This window comes from Vicugna pacos, chromosome 29, assembly GCF_048564905.1.
Source record: "Vicugna pacos chromosome 29, VicPac4, whole genome shotgun sequence".
NCBI classification, from domain to species: Eukaryota; Metazoa; Chordata; class Mammalia; order Artiodactyla; family Camelidae; genus Vicugna; species Vicugna pacos.
In genome coordinates, this window is record NC_133015.1 from 26298758 (window position 1) to 26316735 (window position 17978).

The 17978-nt window shown below is 58.2% G+C and overlaps 1 long non-coding RNA gene across 2 annotated transcripts in view; it reads right to left on the reverse strand.

Annotated features, from left to right (window-relative positions):
• Window positions 1-11532: 11532 nt before the first annotated feature.
• LOC140690140 (uncharacterized) overlaps window positions 11533-17978 on the reverse strand; it is a 41586-nt gene continuing 35140 nt past the window's right edge. Inside the window, exons 4-5 of one of the 2 annotated variants that reach the window (XR_012065323.1) lie at window positions 16748-17180; window positions 11533-15264 (exon numbers count right to left, since the gene is read on the reverse strand). This is a non-coding gene — a long non-coding RNA (uncharacterized lncRNA). Of the gene's footprint in view, window positions 15265-15303; window positions 17181-17978 lie in introns of those variants that run through there. The other variant, XR_012065322.1, reaches the window with a different exon arrangement.

Below are 17978 nucleotides of genomic sequence, written 5' to 3' on the forward strand. Positions count from 1 at the left end.
GAGTGAGAGCTGAGGTTCACAAAGAACAGGGCTGAATACATCTCCTCTTCATCCTTAACAACCAGAAGCTTCCCAAAGCAGAATTCGCGACTGTTTTACCATTTGAAGGTTGAGAATAAAATCTTTCCATTAACACTTAAAACCCTGGGGAGGTCAGATCCTAATGCAGGTTCCTCATAAATCACCAGAAGCAGCACCAGGACTCAGGACCTGACTCCTCTGGAAGAATTCTTCCCCAGTCAAAGGAATTGCCAGCCACGGTGAGCAGGCAGGAGGGAGGGGGCCGAAGTGAATGAAGCCCATCCACCCTGCAGAGCCCAGAGCGGCCCTGCGCCCTGCAGCCCCCACTCTTGTCCCTCCCAGACGGCCAAAGCTCGGTCCCTCTCCAGGGCAGCGGCCCAGGCCAGGCACAGGGTGAGGCCCTTCCCCGCGCACCCGGGAGGGCGGGTCCCCGTCAGCCGTGGCAGCGCTGGGCTCACGCTTTTCCCTGCAGCTGGGCTTTCTTCATCCACGCGGAGTCTTCTACTCACTCTGGCTCTGGCCGGGGCGGGACAGGCTTCCCGTGGGGGGGCCACACACGTCGTCTCCTGCACAGCCGGTGACAAAGCCAGCACACGATGCAGCCCCGCCCAGCACCGTCAGAGGGCCGACCGCAGCCCAGAGAGCCCACCTGACCTCCGCCTCCTGGCCACTCCACACCCCCACTTCCCTGTCTGCCGGAAAAGGGTCGAGCCGGCCCCACGTGACATTCCCTGGAGAGCCAGGCTTCTGTCATCCAGTTAACATTAAAGAGGCAGACGTCTCGTTCTGGAAACACCTATGGGCTGGTCAGAACTGCGTGTGTGCAGAGGGACAGGAGTCAAACACCCCAACCAGCACGAAGCCCTGGAGGGAGGACCCCGCTGCCACAGGTGAAGTTAAACGTTTCACCGAATCACCGTTAACTGCCTTCATTCCCTCTCGGATGGAAATCAACTCGAAAGGGCTCTGTGAGAGGAAAGAAACACGATTTCCTAACAGTCAGGAGTCTGACCTGCTGGAAAGCTGGCCGCCCAGGACAGATTGTGCATCTGTCCCTGCAGACCCCTCCTCTGGAGAACCCATCCCTGTGGTCTGTCTGTCCCCTCGGGAGCCGGGCCCCAGCACACCTGCCACCCATCTGCTGGGGGCTCTGCTCCGCCAGCCTCCCATGCACGGTCCCCCTCCTGCCCCCCGTCTGGCCCAGATCTCGGCCCTTCAGCCGGGCCCTCTGGGTGGGTCGCAGCCCCGAGGTGGGATCCGCTTCTGCCCCCTGAGCTCTGTCCACACCCAGTCGTGGGACGAGGCAGGCTCCCAGTCTGAGGGTCTGTCCTTCACGTGCTCCGTACAGAGTGGCCTCGGGCCCCGGAATGAGGAGCTGCAGGAATTAGGTAATCAGACTGAAGCACTTATGTAAACTCGTAAAGGTTGAGAAAAATTAGACTAAGTCATTGGCAATTCATGCAAATACAAGAACTCATGAATTCCACTCCAAACAAATCCTTTCCAGGCACAGAGCAGAGTGCGAGTCACCCACACAGGGTCTGTCCTGCAGGGCTCTGTGTAAGCATCACCTACTCACACAGGGTTACAGCTCCTTCATTCATTTATACAGAAAGAAATGCATTTTGCTTGGAGACACGCACATTCCCTTCCAAACACTGTATATATTTTACGTGCACCTATGCACACCACGCACACATGGTTAGTGCACTATACTTAGTGTGCATTACGTGTAACAGTATGTCACGTACAGACGGTCCCTGACGAACGAGACCAGTGCTCTTGTGAGAGAGACCCAGAGTTCCTCCGCCCCGTCCACCGGGGAGGACGCAGCCCCAGACTCCAGTCGTCCAGCCTCCAGACCAGGAGGCTACGGTTCTGCTGTTCATACGGCGCCTGGAGCAGACTAAGTCACCACAAAGGGTCCCAGCCACGCACCCTCTCCTGAAACACACGCACACGGCCCGAGGGCAGCACCGACTTGCCGCACTGACCACGCACGCAGAACAAAATGTGCACCAGCCCCTCCATCTGGCTCCCCTCCTCTGGGAACAAGCTGTCCCACCCCCAGCAAGGTCCAGTCTCATCAGTCAGGAGGGCACTGGGCCCAGGCTCAGAGCGAGCGCCTCTTCCAGGCAGTCCCTGGAGCACCCCCTGCGCAGGTCCCCTCCCAGCCCTCCCCAACCAGGTCCAGCCTCCCCTGGCCTCTGGGCCCCTCCTCCCTGGAGAAACGACCAGCCTCTGTAGGGGGGACATAGGGCTGGGCTGCTGGCCGCCCCACATGCTGCTGTGGCCCCAGCTCTGATGGCCTCTTTGACTCCGTTTTCACTAGTCTGAGACTTCCCTTCAGGCCACCTCCTGAGCGCCACACCAGCGCCTCCTGTCTCTTCACGTGGGGGAAGGAACATCGCTCCTTACATCTGCCCTCCATCACCAACACCCTCTCTGGTGAGGGTCACCAGCCCCTCTGCTGCAGGAGCACCTCCCTCACAGGCTGCAGGTGCACAGACCCGCCCCAGGGAGGGCCCCCCACACGTTTACCGCCTGCAGTCGTCACTTCCCCTTGCTTCACACCCACCTCCTCCCACTTGGAAACCCCCCAACATTAGCATCACTAGGGGGAAGAGAGCTTTCAAACACAATTTTAGTAACTGACTCTGCTCTTCTGCTAAAACCGCTTCTGATTCTACACTAAGCATTGCTGGTGACTCTAAATTCAAAACTTGCACTTACATGGAAAAGCACTGAATGTGACCGACTGTGAGCGTATGCTCAAGAAATGCGTGTTCAAAGATGGACTGTTGGATGGATGGACGGATGGATGGATGGGTGGATGGACAGGTCCAACACTTAGCACTTGAGGGAGGCCAGCGTCTCTTCACTCTGGTTGCAGCTCCAGGAGCGAGGTAAGTGGCGAGGGGCGTGGGGCTGCCCTGACCCAGCAGAGCCGCCCCTCCCCGTGAGGACGCTGGTCATCTCCACAGGGTCTGTGTGTGGAGCTTCACAACGCAGCCACGAGCCACAGGGGCTCAGAAGACTTGAACTGGTGGGATTAAATCAAGTGGTCATCGGGGGAGGGCACAGTTCAGGGGCAGAGCACGTGCCTAACATGCACAAGGTCCTGGGTTCAATCCCCAGTGCCTCCACTAAAAGAAATAAGTAAACAAATTAATAAAGCTAATTACTTCCCTCCTTCAAAAATAAATAAAACAAATAAATTTTAAAAATAAAATAAAATAAAATAAAATGAAGTGGTCATCCTAACAAAAGTAACACTGAAGCACGCCCGCCACACGTCTGTGCTCAGTGGCCACCACGCCGGAGCCTCGTCCTCGCAGAAGCCTCTTTGGTTGGTGCAGATAAGGCAGTTACGTTCTGTGGGACGAGAAGCGTGAGGAAACCACTGAAGACCCCCAGGGGCCCTCCCCCGGGCAGCGACCTGCTCGCCCAGGGGCTCTGGCCTCGCTCCAGCGTGACCAGTGCAGGGGTCCTTGGTGTCTGGTGGGGAAGGACACCCGGTCTCCTCCAGGCTCCGGGCACAGAGCTCCGAAGCCCCTGGGACTTCCTGAGCGGTGGGAGCGTCTTTAGTTTTTCCGAACAAGGCCTTCAGGTGAACCTGAATCTGTGCCGATGGAGCGGCTCTCCTGAGGCCCTGGGCGAGAGCTGGCCAGAGAGACCAAGTCTGCAGTCAGCCCTGCAGGCGGGAGGAGCCTGGGCACCACCTCTGAAGCCAGAGTCTGACGTGGCCGGTCGGGTGGGCAGGGGCCCTCCGCCCGTGGGGTCTGCTCCAAACCGGGAGTCAGGGTCAATTCAGTCGGGGTCAGTTGACTGGTCTGAGGAAAACCCTCTCAGTTTGAAATTGAGAAAACGGTCTCCAGCCTCCTCTCTCAACCAAAGGACTGAGGAGCGGCGCTGGGTCCCGGGGTGTCTGTGGGGGCTGCCCTGGGTCCAGAGGGCCGTCTGCCATGCAGCCTGCAGCACGAACGCTCTGTGTCGGCGCAGGGTTAGCAGTTCCAAATGCCCCTTCCTTTTGCCGAACCGACCTCTGGCTGAGCCGGGCCCAGTACAGCAGACAGCGGAGTGTGCAGAACCAGTGAGGTTTTGTTCGTACGATTTATGTGTCTGACCTGAGAATTTGGAAAGAGTTTTTCAACTCGAAGTGGGAAAGTTTTAAATGCTTTTGCCAAAAACACGTGGATCACTGAAACCTATTCCCCACTTTCTTTAAATAAAGGTAGAATGAACCCAGAAATAATCACACAATAACACAGAATGCTTTTCCAGAATCTTTCCTTCAAAGGCCCTGAGTACACACACAGGCTAGCCTGTGTCCCCTGGCGGCCCCCTGTGGGGGGCAGGACGGAGAGCTGAGGGGTGTGGCCCACGTCCGCGCCCTCGGGGGGGGGGCCCGCAGCACCTGCAGCATCTCACTGCGTTTCCTTGGGGGCCACTCCAGCCCCCACAGCCACACACTCCTTCTGGCAGCTCGTTCCCTCCGTGGAAGCCTGAAAGCAGCTGACTTTCCAGACTCTTGGCTTCACGGCGCCGATCAGCCTCCCTCCCCCAGCGCGGCCCCCTGTGAGCGGTAATCCAACACTACTGGTCAGGGAATCCGGGACGCAGGGCCAGGAGGATGTATGCACCCACACCTGCTCTGCGTACCCACACGTGTCGACACCACTGCTGATGCTGACTTACGTCAACAAGGAGAGAGAGCGACGGAGCATAAGGAATGGGCTCAGGTGACCGGAGACGCTGGCAAATCTGCAGAGCCGACAGCTGATGTCCCAGCTCAGCTCCAAAGGCCAGAAACTGATGGGGAACCTGGAAGGGCCAGCCAGGCAGGAGAACCCTCTCTCACCTGGATGGCCAGCCCTCTGTTCTCTGCAGGCCTTCCACTGCCTGGATGAGGCCAGCGCACAGCAGGGGAGCCATCTGCTTCACTCACTCAAAGGACCCAAATGATAACCTCGCCCAAAACCACCCTCAGAGGAACACCCAGGACAACCCTGGACCAGGCAGCCGGGCCCCCGAGGCCATCAGGACGACGTACAATGAACTGTCACGCCGGTGTGCTGCCCAGAGCAGCACAGAGGGGGACTCGGAGTCCAGTGCTCTCCATCATCCCAGGAACCTTCGGAGGATCCAGCAGCCACAACAGAGCCCAGGTCTTCGAGGCCCACCAGAGACTTCCTTCCCGGGTCCAAACCCCCACTCCGATGAGCTGGGAATCACTGCAGGCAAGCGCGGGAGCTGTGGTTCTCGCCACGCGGGTGCACGGGGGGCCCACTTCTGAGCCTCCCCACGGGCCCCAACTCCTGTGGCAGCAGGACCTCGTGCCCCTGTCAGGCACACTGGCCCTGCGTGTGGGGCCAGCTTTCTTCCCGGCCCCACCCCCGAACGGCAGTTGCACTCCCCGCCCCTGTTTCAGGAAAACCACGTGTGTGCCCCACACGTTCCCAACACTCCTGGTGGGAGGCGGCCAAGCGGCAAGGCCCCCGAAAAGGCAGCACCCGGCCCCACAGCAGCAGATGCCCACAAAACCCTAAGACAGGATTTCCATCCAAAAGAGTGAGTCAAGGCCAGGCGAGGACGGTGCCTGGACTTCGTGGCTCCAGGGCCTGGCTGCCTGGCCGCCTCCCCACCGCACTGCAGATCTGCTCCTCTGAGCTCCTGCTCCGGCTGGCAGACACGGGCTGTCAGCGCCAGACCGCGGAGTAGGTGAAAGTTCTGGACGCTTCACAGAAAAGCCAGTCCCTGTGAAATTTCCCGTGTGGTTCTGTTAGCCCCGAAAGCGAGGCTGTGTGCTCTGAGCCGCTCCAGCTCTGCCCGTGCCACAGGGTGGCAGCCGTTGGGACGCCATTGAGGGCCCCGGGTGCCACCCGGTCAGGGTCGGTTCTCTTGAGAATTTAACCTTGGGTGTCCCAAGAACGAAGAGGGGAGACTGGCAAAACCAAACGTATGGAAGTCACTCACAGACTGTCCAAAACCTCTCCGCCTCGGACAGTATTTTCCCCAAAGCTGGGAGCAGCGCGTCTGACTCGCTGTGTGCCCAGGAGGACAGAGCAGGATGCAGATGAGCGTGTGCCCGCGGGGGCGTGTCCCCAGAGATGCACCGGCTCCCTACGGGGAGCGCCCCGCCCAGCTGTCACTGTCTGCGTCAGAGAGAGCCGTGTGGCCTGCACACAACAGGAGTGGATAGTAAGACAGCAACACTGCAACAAGAAAATGAACAATTCAGTGAAGAAATGGAATTATCAGGAAAACTAATTCAAGCCGGGACCCACATCACCCTTGCCTGCCACTCAGGGAACCAGCGCTCCCCGGGAGCTGCCGACTTCACCCCGAACCTGTGGTCCGTCCACAGGTCACTCCTTCTAAGGCTTTCCCCGCAGGCCATGTGCCTCCAGCAGCTGTGTGACACCAGCTGTGGCTTCTAAGCCCCTGCTGCACTCCAGCCACCCTGGACATGCCCACAACCCCGCGCTGGGCACAGAGGGCTTGGCCTCCCGCTCTGGCGGCCGAACAGGTCCTGTCCTCTTGCCGACTCCCTCACTGAGCTTCCTTCCCTGAAGTGGAAACAGGTGCTAAGTCTCAAATTCACAGGGCAGGTGCCAGGTGGGGGGGAGCGCAGGGCAGGTGCACCCCCGCCGCTCCATCTGCAGAGCGTCCACCCGCGAAGCCGCGCCGGAAGCGCTCCAGCCCCGCCCTGGCGCCCCCTTTCTGCTCTTGTCCCCCAAAGGCGGCCGAAGCACAGCAGGTTGGAGGCAGTGACATCTGCCGGTCGCAGGCGGTACCCACCCAGATCCACACGGGTTTATGTTCTGGGAGCAGGGAAGATGTTGGGCAAACGCTCTGTGCAGCCTCGGCAGCCCCCGGGCACCGAGAAAGGGTGTTCTGTGACTTGCACCACAGGCCCTGGGTGGTTCGGCTTTTCCTCCAACTCCTGTTTGCAAAATAGCTCCCCGCAGGCAGCGAGCCTGGCTGGAGTGGGTGGGCGTCGGCCCCAGAGCAGGTGGTAGGGCGCGGGGTGTGGGCCGAGCACGGGCAGGGAGGGGCGTGGCAGGACGTCAGTCCTCCCTCTGGACGTTTCATTCTCCCCACCAGACAGGTGCTGCAGGGGACTCCTCCCCGCACTGACCAGCATTTCCAGGTGCAGTGGCAACGACCAGGGAAGGGCACAGAGGACTGCGAACCTGCCGCCGGGACAGTCACAACAGTGGATAAAAATGCAGAAAGAAAACCAGAGCCTTAAGTATAAGCTTCATGCGGATTAAGTTTGCAAAGCGATTTATTTCTTGGTGTGCCAGGAAGTTTACATACAGATGCCCAGATACCACGTGGAGAATTCCTGGTGTTTCTCCGTAGTTACAGAATATTCATCACATAGTTACAATTCACACATACAAGTCAAGAAACGTAGAAAACTCATTTTTTACCACCAACTCACTAATGTGGCTCATGCACATTTGGTATTAAAAGCAGAGTGAAAATCATGCCGTGATCACAGAGCCCCTGTGTCCGCGCACAGCTAAGTGATCTCACAGGAAGCTCTCACCTGCGTCTCTGAGCTGACCGACTTGGGCTGCAGTATGAAAGGCGTTCTGCAGCCTTGAGTCTCCCTGCTCATAAAGCAGGAAAGAGAGAGACCCTGAGAAGTCTGCTGGGTGCCCGAGTCCACCCCACAATCTGCAGCACCCTACCTCCAGCGTCCTGGGCCATTTTTCAAATCATTCTAAAAATGACCACTGCTCTCTGAGTCTAAGTTACATGCCTACCAGAAATGAGCACATCAAACTATTTCACCATAAGATATCAAGATTATGTCCTTATTTGAGGGAGAAAAAAGACAAAAAATAACTCAGAAAAACCTGGGACCAAGATAAAATTTCCATCTAAGTCCCTCCCCCGACAGGACGAGACACCTGTTACCTGCTACCCTCTGACCAGCTCCTTCCAAACGGAGATCACTGCCCCACTCCCACTCGGCTGCCCCGCTGCTGGGAACAGGGGAACAGGCTCAGCACTCAGCAGCCAGGTGGCCAGAGGAGGGCGCACGAGGCTCGCCTGCCCAGCCAGGAGGACACGGGGGACCAGGCGGCTGGCCGCTTGTCCAGAGTGAAGTCCCAGCAGCCAGCCCGGAGGAGACCCGGCTTGATTAACAGGCACAGAGAGCTTTCCTGGCGCAGCCACCACCACTTCCGCCAAAGTGACCAGGAAACGCCTTCACCTTGGGGGGTGGGCTTCAGCTCAGATCCCAGGTTCACAGGAGACAGAGGGACAGCCACGCCCCACAGCAGGGCCCACCCCCTGCCCTCCTCCAGGTGACCTCCCCCTCGGGACAGGCCTGTCCTCTCCCGGCAAGCCCCGGACCCCCGGTCCAGTGCACCCTCAGCTAGACGCCCTCGCTTTGCTCAGAAGAGTTTTATCTGCAGAGAAGGTCCCACTGCACGTGACCTGACCCTCCAAGAGGTGCCCCAGGACAGAGGAGCAGCTGTGTGTGCTTCTCCCTTGATTTGAGGGCAGCTTCGTCACCTCAGAACCAGGAGAGTGTTTCAAGGGAAGAGGCAACTGAGACATCTTCCTGGGGACCAGACGAGACTGGGGGAAGCCCCACAGCTTAGACCTCAGGGGGCGTCATCTGCCAGGCCGCTGAGGACGAGAGGGCTCAGTTCCCAAGCGAGGGCCCCTCTCACACACAGTCAAACACGCACACCCACACCAGGTCCCAGAACCCTGGCTCAGGAGTGACTCAGAGGCAGGCTTCCCACCAATGAGTCACCAGCACCAGTCCCTGTGCACGCTGGGTGCTCCTGGGAGGTCTTCCTTGCAAATGCTGGCCAGGCCTGGTCCTGCCTGGCCCATGAGATCACAGCCCAGGGCGGGGCCCCTCTCACCATCTGTCTAACAGCGGGGACCGCACCCCACCTGCTCTTGGATGCCTGTGTCTTCCTGCGGCTCCCGCTGCCCAGGACGCCCCTGCCCTTCTCCCACCAGTGACATCGGCTGCACAGCCCTGTTTGGCGCCTCCCACGTTCTCACACTGTCTTCTGACTGTTGGACCTGCTGCCCAAAGGTCTGGGGTTTCGAAGGCAGGGTGGATGCTGTCCTGTGTGGTGCTGCTCCGTGCGGAGGAGTGGGTTTCAGACAGGGCGGATGGGGAGCTAGCCACTCCAACCCAGTCCACTCTTGAACTGGAACCACTTCCACCCACTCCCCCTGCCTCAGCTGCTCTGTACACACGCCATGTGCACACACAGACACATGCACGCATACACACACACACTGAACACACGTGCACATGCCCACGTGTACACACAACACGCACACGTGCACACGAGCTTGTCAGCTGGCACACGCGCTCCCTCAGGCCGCGCCCACCCCCCACCCCGGCCCTGGAATTCCCCAGGCCTACTCCCTTTCTAGGGTGAACTAATGTGATCAATTAATCTTTGCTAAAAATGTTAATAATTTTATGTGTCACATCTCTCAATAAACCAATAATATGTGTTAACAGAGCCCTTGAAAGCTCGAACCCAAAGGCCTAGGTAAAATGGGAACTTCTGGCCCCAAAGGAGGCATGGGGGGCGGGGGTGGGAGGTGATCCTCACACCCGCACCTCTCAGTGGGGGGGCCCTGAGTGTGCAGCTGACCTGGTCTGAGCCCCGCGAAAATTCATTCATTCACCTCCCCGGGAGGGGAGCAGGCAAGAGTGAAATGGAACGGGAAGGTCTGCGCCCTCGCTTCACCTGCTGGCTCTCCTGGGAGCCCAGCTTTAGGGGGGAGCCCTCACATGGAAACCCTCCCGGGCTGAGGTCAGGGTAGCACGGGCCTCACCGACATGATACAGCCCCACTGCATTGCCATCTCACTGCCCACTGCGGTCTCCGGACTCTTCCCAAACACGGGCTCGGGAGCCGGGCTCTGTGCCCGATGTCACGGTGGGGCCATGAGACCCCTGCACGCGCAATGCCCAAGCTGGCCCCCTCAGCCCTCCAGGTGTCAGAGTGCGTGTCAGACGCGTGTGTCGTGGAACCACCCCCAGAGCCAGTCTGGACATGACGTCTCCGTCCCCAGCTTGACACGTGACTGGAAACAAAGTCGGCCCTCAGCCCCACCTCCCCGACGTCACAGCGCGCTATGTGTCATCCACGAACGTAGTGGGAGACACAAAAGCCAAACTTCTGATACACAGCGTCTACTTTCAAGGACACGTGTCTTCTGGGTCACAGAAATCAGAGGAGAGAAAAAAGTCAGAAATTTCTGAATCAACGAGGGAGGGGAGAAAAATCTCACGTCAGACACCGTGAACTTGCTCACCCGGCGGAAGCTTCCGGCTCAAGGTGCACACAGGGAGGGGGTGAGCTCGGAGGGAGGCCTCGACACCCGCCCATCTCCCCTTGGAAGAGCCCCCAGCGCAGCACTGCCACGTGGCAGTGACTTAGCGTGTTCGCAGGGTGCTTCCTCCTCCTCCCTGTCCAGTCCGGAGTTCTCCAGAGGATTCTCAGCTCTGGGTGAGGTGCCCCCGTCCCCTGGCCCTCCACGCCGGCGCTGCCTGACCCCCTCTGGGTGGTCTTTATAAGACCAGCACCCGCTGCCTGGGGCCTTCCGACGACTCACTCCTGCTTCCGCCTGTCGCTGGGCAGCCCGGGGTCAGGGCGCCCCTCCCTGGCTGGCCTACCTGTCCCCCCAGGGTTTCCTGAAGTCCCTGGATTGATACCAAGCTCCCTCCCAGGGAGGCTCCAGCCTTACCTGCGTTAAGTCAAAGGACAGAATACGCACCCTCCTAACTGGTCCGCCTGAGAGAGCCCTGCGACTTTTGAGTCCTCAGGGCATTGAGAGCATCCCTTTAAGGTTCAGGCACAAGCCCTCTTCTAGGAAATAACCCTTCACTCGTGACCTTGTTGGCGTGGGAAAACGAGACTCGACTTGCGTCCCTGCTTCTCACAAACCCGCCAGAGCAGGGCCTGCCTCAGGGACCGGCTGTGTCCGAAGACAGCCGCTCTCTTTTCCTCGTTTTGCCACCACTCGAGCCCTGCGAGCTGCCTCCAGGCAGGACGGTGGTGGACACGGGCAAAGGGGGAAGCAAAGCCAATGACAAAACAGGAGCGCAGGCAGGTAGAGGCCACTCTGTCACAGCACCAAGTCACGCAGCTGCTTCAGGAGAGATGTCAGGAGCCCAGGCTGGGGCTGAGAAGGTCCCCGCACCGCCGGCAGAGCCGGCACCCAGCAAGACCCGCGTGACCGCCACTGCTGCAGCGCCGTCATCACCTCCCTCCTCTTCAGTAATATTCCCTTCAGGTTCCCTCGTACAATTTTTTAAATGCAATCTTGAACTATTGTACATTTTTCTCATTTACTCTATGACATATTTCTTTCCTGATTCCACCCAGAGAAGCTTTACTTTGTAAACAGACAGAAGGTTCTGAGACCAACCTGCTGTGAAGCTGAGACCTGTTCCTGGGGAACCAGCCCGGCCCCCGGTGGACAGTCAGCCTGGACTTGCCCGTGAAGAGCTGGCGGGCAGCGGCGCAGACGTGCACGTGTCAAAGCAAAGTGCACAGACCCCCGCCCTGGCTTGGTCCTGTACCTCCCTTGTGATGGTTTTAGACGTGGGAAATGTCAGGCGACTTCCAAGTTAGGACCTCATTTCTTAGTACGCGTGGTGTTAAAGGGAAGAGGAAGTTCTAGAGCCCCAGAGATAAATACTTCATCCTACTCAGTCCTCTGCTTTCATAGCCCAGAGCTACCAGCTTTAGGGTAAAAGCCTTTACTGATAAAAGGCTGCTGCCACCTGCTCCTGGCTGTGATGACTTCCTGCTTCGCAGGAGGTCCCCTTGGAAAACGCAACGTTCTTACCTTTGACGCCCTGCAGCCCACGTAAGTGAGGTTACGGTTACACGCCTGCATCTCCCTCGGCAGGACAGCTGAGTGCTTCGCGGGGCTCCCTCTGCTGGTTAATGAGGACCCCAGGCACCCACAGGCGCCGCCAGAATGAATCCTGCACAGGGAGTTTTTCATGGAAATCAACCAAACACAACAGCTCCAAAACTGTCAGGACCTGTGGAGGGTCTGCGACCTGCTTTCACCTCCTTAGTGGTTTGTGTCCCTCGGACGTTGAGAAGACCTGAGGCCCCCAGTCAGAGACACCGTCTAGGGCTCAGTGACCATGTCTGACCCTCTGTGCCCCACCCCAAGTCCCCAGGTCTTACGCGCACTGGGCTGTGTCGCATCTGAGGCTCGCAGCGCGTGGGGGACCGCCGGGTACAGCCAGCCCACTCCTCATCCCGGAGGGAGGTCCCACCCCACACTCAAGGTTACCCTCTGCAAACACCACGCGGAGAACCAGCCCAGAAAGGAGGCGGGCCCTGCGTCCCTACTGTGCCCAGCAAGACCTCAGCCGCAGAAGCCCATGGAAAACTCTCTCCCCAGTAACATCAGGTCATCGTTACCGCTCGTAACTTAAAGTCCCAATTTCATTAAATCATTGCAGAATTTCTTCTTCTTTTTCATAAATCCTTTCTCTTTTTAAACTTTCCACCACACTGTTAAACTACGTATTTCCCTTTAAAACCTAAAGTAAATACTTCATTACCTTTTATCAAATAACACCTGGTCTACTTGGTTGATTATAAATGAAGACTCCTATTTGACAAAGTTTGGAAATTTTAAAAATAAAATAAAATTACCAGCAGTGAGGCTCCTTGTTTGCACATGAACACCTTCCAGAGTCTCTTTTGAAAAACTCAGGGCTACAGAATTCTAAACAGAACAGGCTATTACAGAACGGCAGAAACCCACAGATAAGCCCTGGAACTTCAACATCACAGAATTCAAAGCCTTAGGGTTAGGCAGAAACCAATTATAATATTTTGACAGCTGGCTTTTATGTTCCTATTTTAGCATTAGCCAAAAATCATGAACTGTCACAGCGTAGCAGCTTTAAATCAAGGAATGGTCGGCTTTCCACCGTTGCATAGACGTGCAGGCCCTGCCTTTACACACGACTGCGTCCAGTGTCCACATACCTCCCGCCTCCACACCTCGCCGTAAGCATGAGGTTGGGGCAGAAAGGACATTGATCCCTCGCTTTTGACCTTGAGGACACTGAGAAGCAGAGAGGTCAAGTGATGGATGGAGGTCGTGTGGCCCCCCTGAAAGCCAGTGGGCTCTTCCGGCCCCGGACCCCAAGCGTCCCTGCAGTCCCGCTGACCCGGCGCTCCATCACAGAGGGGCTGGCAGCCAGAAACGGAAAGCCTCACTCAGACTTACTCAAGCTGTGAGGAATTTATAGGCTCTATGGCCAAGAGGTCCAGGGGAGGGTCAGCTCACGCGGCTGGATGGAGGCCCCATCTGGGTGTTGCTGTCCTCTGGGGCACGGTCCCTGTCCCGCACCCTCATGCCGTCGTCCCCCAACCACCGAGGAGCGTCCCTGAGACCCTCCCCATGAGACCCAGCTTGGCCGGGCGTCACCGACAGGCAGTAGCCCAAGGTCACCCCTCAGCACTCACTCCTCAGGCTGTTTCACACCGATCCCCTGACCACCTCCAGGTGAGGCAGACACGCGGTCTCCACACCAGTTACACCCCCGGCCCCCCAGAACCTTCCACCAGAAGGTAGGTGCTAGGATGACCCTCCCTCTACGGATGCGGAAGCCGGGGTTCGGCTGACAGCACGTGTCTGATGCCGCCAGCTCCGAGGGGCGCCCTGGGTTTAAGCAGACAGGCCAGCCCGGTGCCCACATACTCACCCGTGACCCAGAGCCCCTTCCCGTAGGGGACCGTGGGGCCCCGCCCACCACCTACCCTCCCGGAAAGGCACACCTGGGACAGGAGGACCCTGAGAGGTCCTGCAGGGAAGGCACTCAGCCTGTTTAACCCACATCCCTCAAACCCAGCTGCTGCGGGGCTGTGCTGTCTAGGCCCCCAGAGAACGGCCCCTGGGCTCACACACTCTGCCCGTGCTGCCGGCTGCTGCAGGGATGTGCTTTGTCACGTGACTGCCCGGTGACACTGTGAGTCAGTTCTGGAGAGCCTTTGTTTCCACCTGCAGCTTCCCTTTGGCTGCAAGCTCCCGCACAGCTCAGGGTTTCGGGGTCTGTCCCCGCCCCCTGCCCGTCAGCCCTGCCCAGCTCCCCACCCACTGTCGTCAGCGGCACCACCGTGTGCGTCACCTGGTCTAGTCCTTCTCCAGGTGGCAGTGCTGGGCATGAAGGAACGGTGCTGGGGAAACAGAAACAGCAAATGCCTCAGGTGCCGACTTTTTAAGGACTTGCACAGGGGTGCTTACTTCCTGCACACACAGCCTCGCGCCTGCAGACACTCCGGGGGGTGGGGGGCGCGGCTGGAGGCAGCTGGAGCCGCTGGGTGGGGAAGGCGTGCAGAGGGCCCCGTGGCCCCGGGATGGTGTCATGACCCGGCTCCCGCCTCCCACGGCCAAGCCTCCCGGGGCATCCGGGCCCAAAGTCTGTCCTCACGGCCTCGGGTTCCGTGAACGTGTGGTCACAGACTCGACCACCAGCGTCGCGGCCTTTCTGGGCCATCTGCTGCCCGGGGTGGTTCTCGGGCTGCTTGCCTTTCAAAGCACACGGCTGGGAGGAGGTCGTTCCACCTCAGGCAGGAGAGTATGAAAGGGTCACTCGGTCCAAGGCGGTGTCCGGGTGCGGGCAGGTGCAGTGCCTTGGGCAGGGACCCAGGACAGAGGGACCTCCATCATCTCCTCCCACGAGCTGCTGGGTGTGCCCCCAGCATCTGACCTGCGCACGGCAGGGGCCCATGTGAACCCGTGTGCTTCCGCCCACAGAGTGGGGAACATCTCAGCTCGACTGCCCATTGGCACCTGGTGGTCCCTGGCCACCCTCAGTCTCACCGTGACGCAGACCCGTACGGAGGGCTCGGTGTCTCCGTCAGCCTCCATCCTGGGACGGGTGGCTGTTCTCTTCAGGATGTGCAGGGTGAGTCCACTCGGCCCAGACACCTGTGTGAATGCAGCTCCACCATGCTCCCCTCCACCACTGCCAAACATCACGAGTGCGTCCTCGCCAGGGGCCCCAGAATTAACCTCGTGAATCCCTTCTGTACCACGGACTTCCCCATGATCAGATGCCCACATGCAGGACAATGTCCGAGCATATTTGTCCAATAAAACCAGAGTCGCACACCCAGGACCCTCGGGAGCTGAGACACCTGTGGTTTGCCTCTGGGAAGGTGGCCGCATTCCGGGTGTCAGAGGCTCCTGCAGACACTGTGGGAGTGGCAGAAAATGCAGACTGTCAACCGAACATCATTTTCTTTAATTCTTTAATCAACATAATCCCATTTCGCTGGGGGCAGCAACAGACGCAGCTGAAAACACTCATGGCCCCCAGACTCTTCCGCAGCCTCGTGACCCTGTCTATGAACAGTGTGTGGTTAAATCAGTGAGGCTGGTGGCCCCCTGTCTGGCACAGAGAGGGTGACCCCCACAGACACATCTCAAGCTGAGGTGTAAGATGCTGAAGTATTACTAAAAACGGCCCCTAAGGAGCCACGTGAGCAGGGCACACCAGCAGTGGGGCGAGCAGCACCAGTGACATGCATGTGGGGTTGCTAACGGCTCAGTGTTCCCCTAAGACCCCGCCGTAACGTCCCCTGCTATTTCATCTCCAAGCTCAGGCCTTATTTGCAAAGTAAACCCAGAATCTCGAACTTGAATAAATGTCTTTACTCATCTGAAGGCCAACCCCACTTCAAGGGCCAGATATAAACAGCCTTTAACCCTCCTACTGATTTAGGGCAAAGGCACTCAGCACAGCCAACTCACTTAGTAAACACGGCTGAGCACCCAAGCCGGCCAGGCCCGGAACAGTCCTGGAACAGCAGAGCAGCCCACAGTCCAGAAAACCGTGTCCGCGTCACAGTGAGCAGAGCTGGCGAGGGAAAGGCGCTCGGGAGTGTAAGTGTTTGGGTTGGTAAAGCGTGGCAGTGGAGGAGGTGGTGGGAGCCAGCTCCCGTCTTAGGGCAGTTGTGACTCGAAGTGGAGTGTCCGTCCTGGGTCAGAAGGGTCGGTGACTTCTAAAATAATCCAGGGTTCCAAGGTCTTCGTCTTCCTTTTATGAATTCTGAACTCCTAAATGTGCTCAGGGTTTGGATCCAAACACAGTTTCCATTTCCATGCCGAGTTAGAAACAGCACAGAAGTGGAAAGTCGGGCTCACGAGCACGTTAAGCGCTGGTTACGAGAGACGTCAGCGGTTGCCCTCGTCTTCACACCACGTCTCCATTTCACAGGAAATCTGGTGGCACTTCATCATCCGTGGGCACTTATTAATCGCTTTCCTCTGTATACTTTACAACAGTATCTGTCACTATGGTGACTCCCTGAGAACTGAGCTGCTAAGCCAGCCAGGACTGCTTTCCCCTCCGAGCTAAAATTAACTGCTCGTGATGAACTGCGGCAGGAAACCCACTAACGTGTCTCCTCCAGCAGCAGTCACTTAAGTCCATCCCCGCTGGGTGATGTGAACTATGAAGTCTCTGTGCTCAACACCCAGACCCCGCCCTTCCTGGAGCCCCCGCGGCCTGAGCTCCCCGCCCCAGAAAGGCCCCCTTCTGCAGCAGCATTTACAGTCACTTTTAATGACTGCTGCTGAGCAAATTCACACTTGTCCACCTTGGCTCTCCCTCTGAAATTTAATGCAAGGGTCCCAGAATAACCCATCATAAATTCAGTCCGTGGAAGTTAAGTACCTGCACACAGAGGACGTCAGCGCCCTCAGCACTGCAAGCAGCCAGGAAGGAATCCAAAGTCCTCTTCTCGAAGGGCGGGGATACTACTGGACGTGATGGTGGGTTTGCACACAAAGTCCCCGACTTTGCACTTGTGCTGGCTGTCTGTGGTACTTGGCCAAGACATTGAAGTTAGTGACAGGGCTCCTGGGAAGACGGAGTAGGTGTGTCCTTCTCCACGACTCCCCAAACAACAGCAGAGCCACTGGGCACTGATGTAAAACCCAGGGAAGGGAGAGGAGAGGCCAGACTGGCCGTGACCTCAGACCCGAGGGATGACACGCGTGAGTCCCCGGGTTCTCCTCCGGCCCGTGTGTCACAGACAGGGCTGGAAACGCCAACGGGCACAGACCGAGCTGCTGTCTCTGGGCAACAGACCAGGAGAAAGGCGGCCCTGCAAGACAGAGAAGCTTCAGAAAATACGACTGTGCTCCAGCCAGCGTTGCAGGAAAACCACGTCCCTCCCCCACGCCAAGCCAGCAAAGGCGACGCAGAGCTGCACTGTCCCCTCTCCCGCCCTGAGGTGCCCCGTGACCCCAGCCCCCACATGGGTGTCAGGGGAGACCAATGGGAAGCCTGAACTTGCACCCCACCTGGCGGTAAGGGGGCCCTCCCTCTGCCAGCAGGGGTGGGACCAGAGGAGGCCCAGGGGGCTGTCAGGGTTTTCAGCACAGCCCAGCAGTAGCCAGGCCGCCCGCCATGGCGTCAGTGCAGGGCACACGCGGGGGCGGTCCCTCCCCTCACAGCCAGGGACAGTCATGGAGGCCCGGTGGGATCAGAACTCCCAATCCTCCCCCAGGCAATGAGGGGCTCCCTGTCGGTGTCCGGGGAGTAGGGAACCAGGACTTCACCCCCACCCCCACCCCGCCCAGGGAATCACAAGGAGGCGCCCTCCTCCCCACACTGGGGCAGCACCAGAGGAAGCAAACGAAAGGCAGAGGTCTCACAACGTAATAAGCCATGTATAGGTTCCAACCTGAATTCACTCGTCATACCAAAAACCAGGAGGATCTCAAACTGGATGGAAAAGGACAACCTACAGATGCCAGCACTGAGGAGGCACTTGGCAGAACGATCTGACACACTGTAGAGCAGCCAACATAAAAACACTTCAATGAGCAATAACAACGCACTTGAAACAATAAAAAACAGAGTCTCAGCAAAGAGACAGAACGTCTCAGCAAGAAATAGA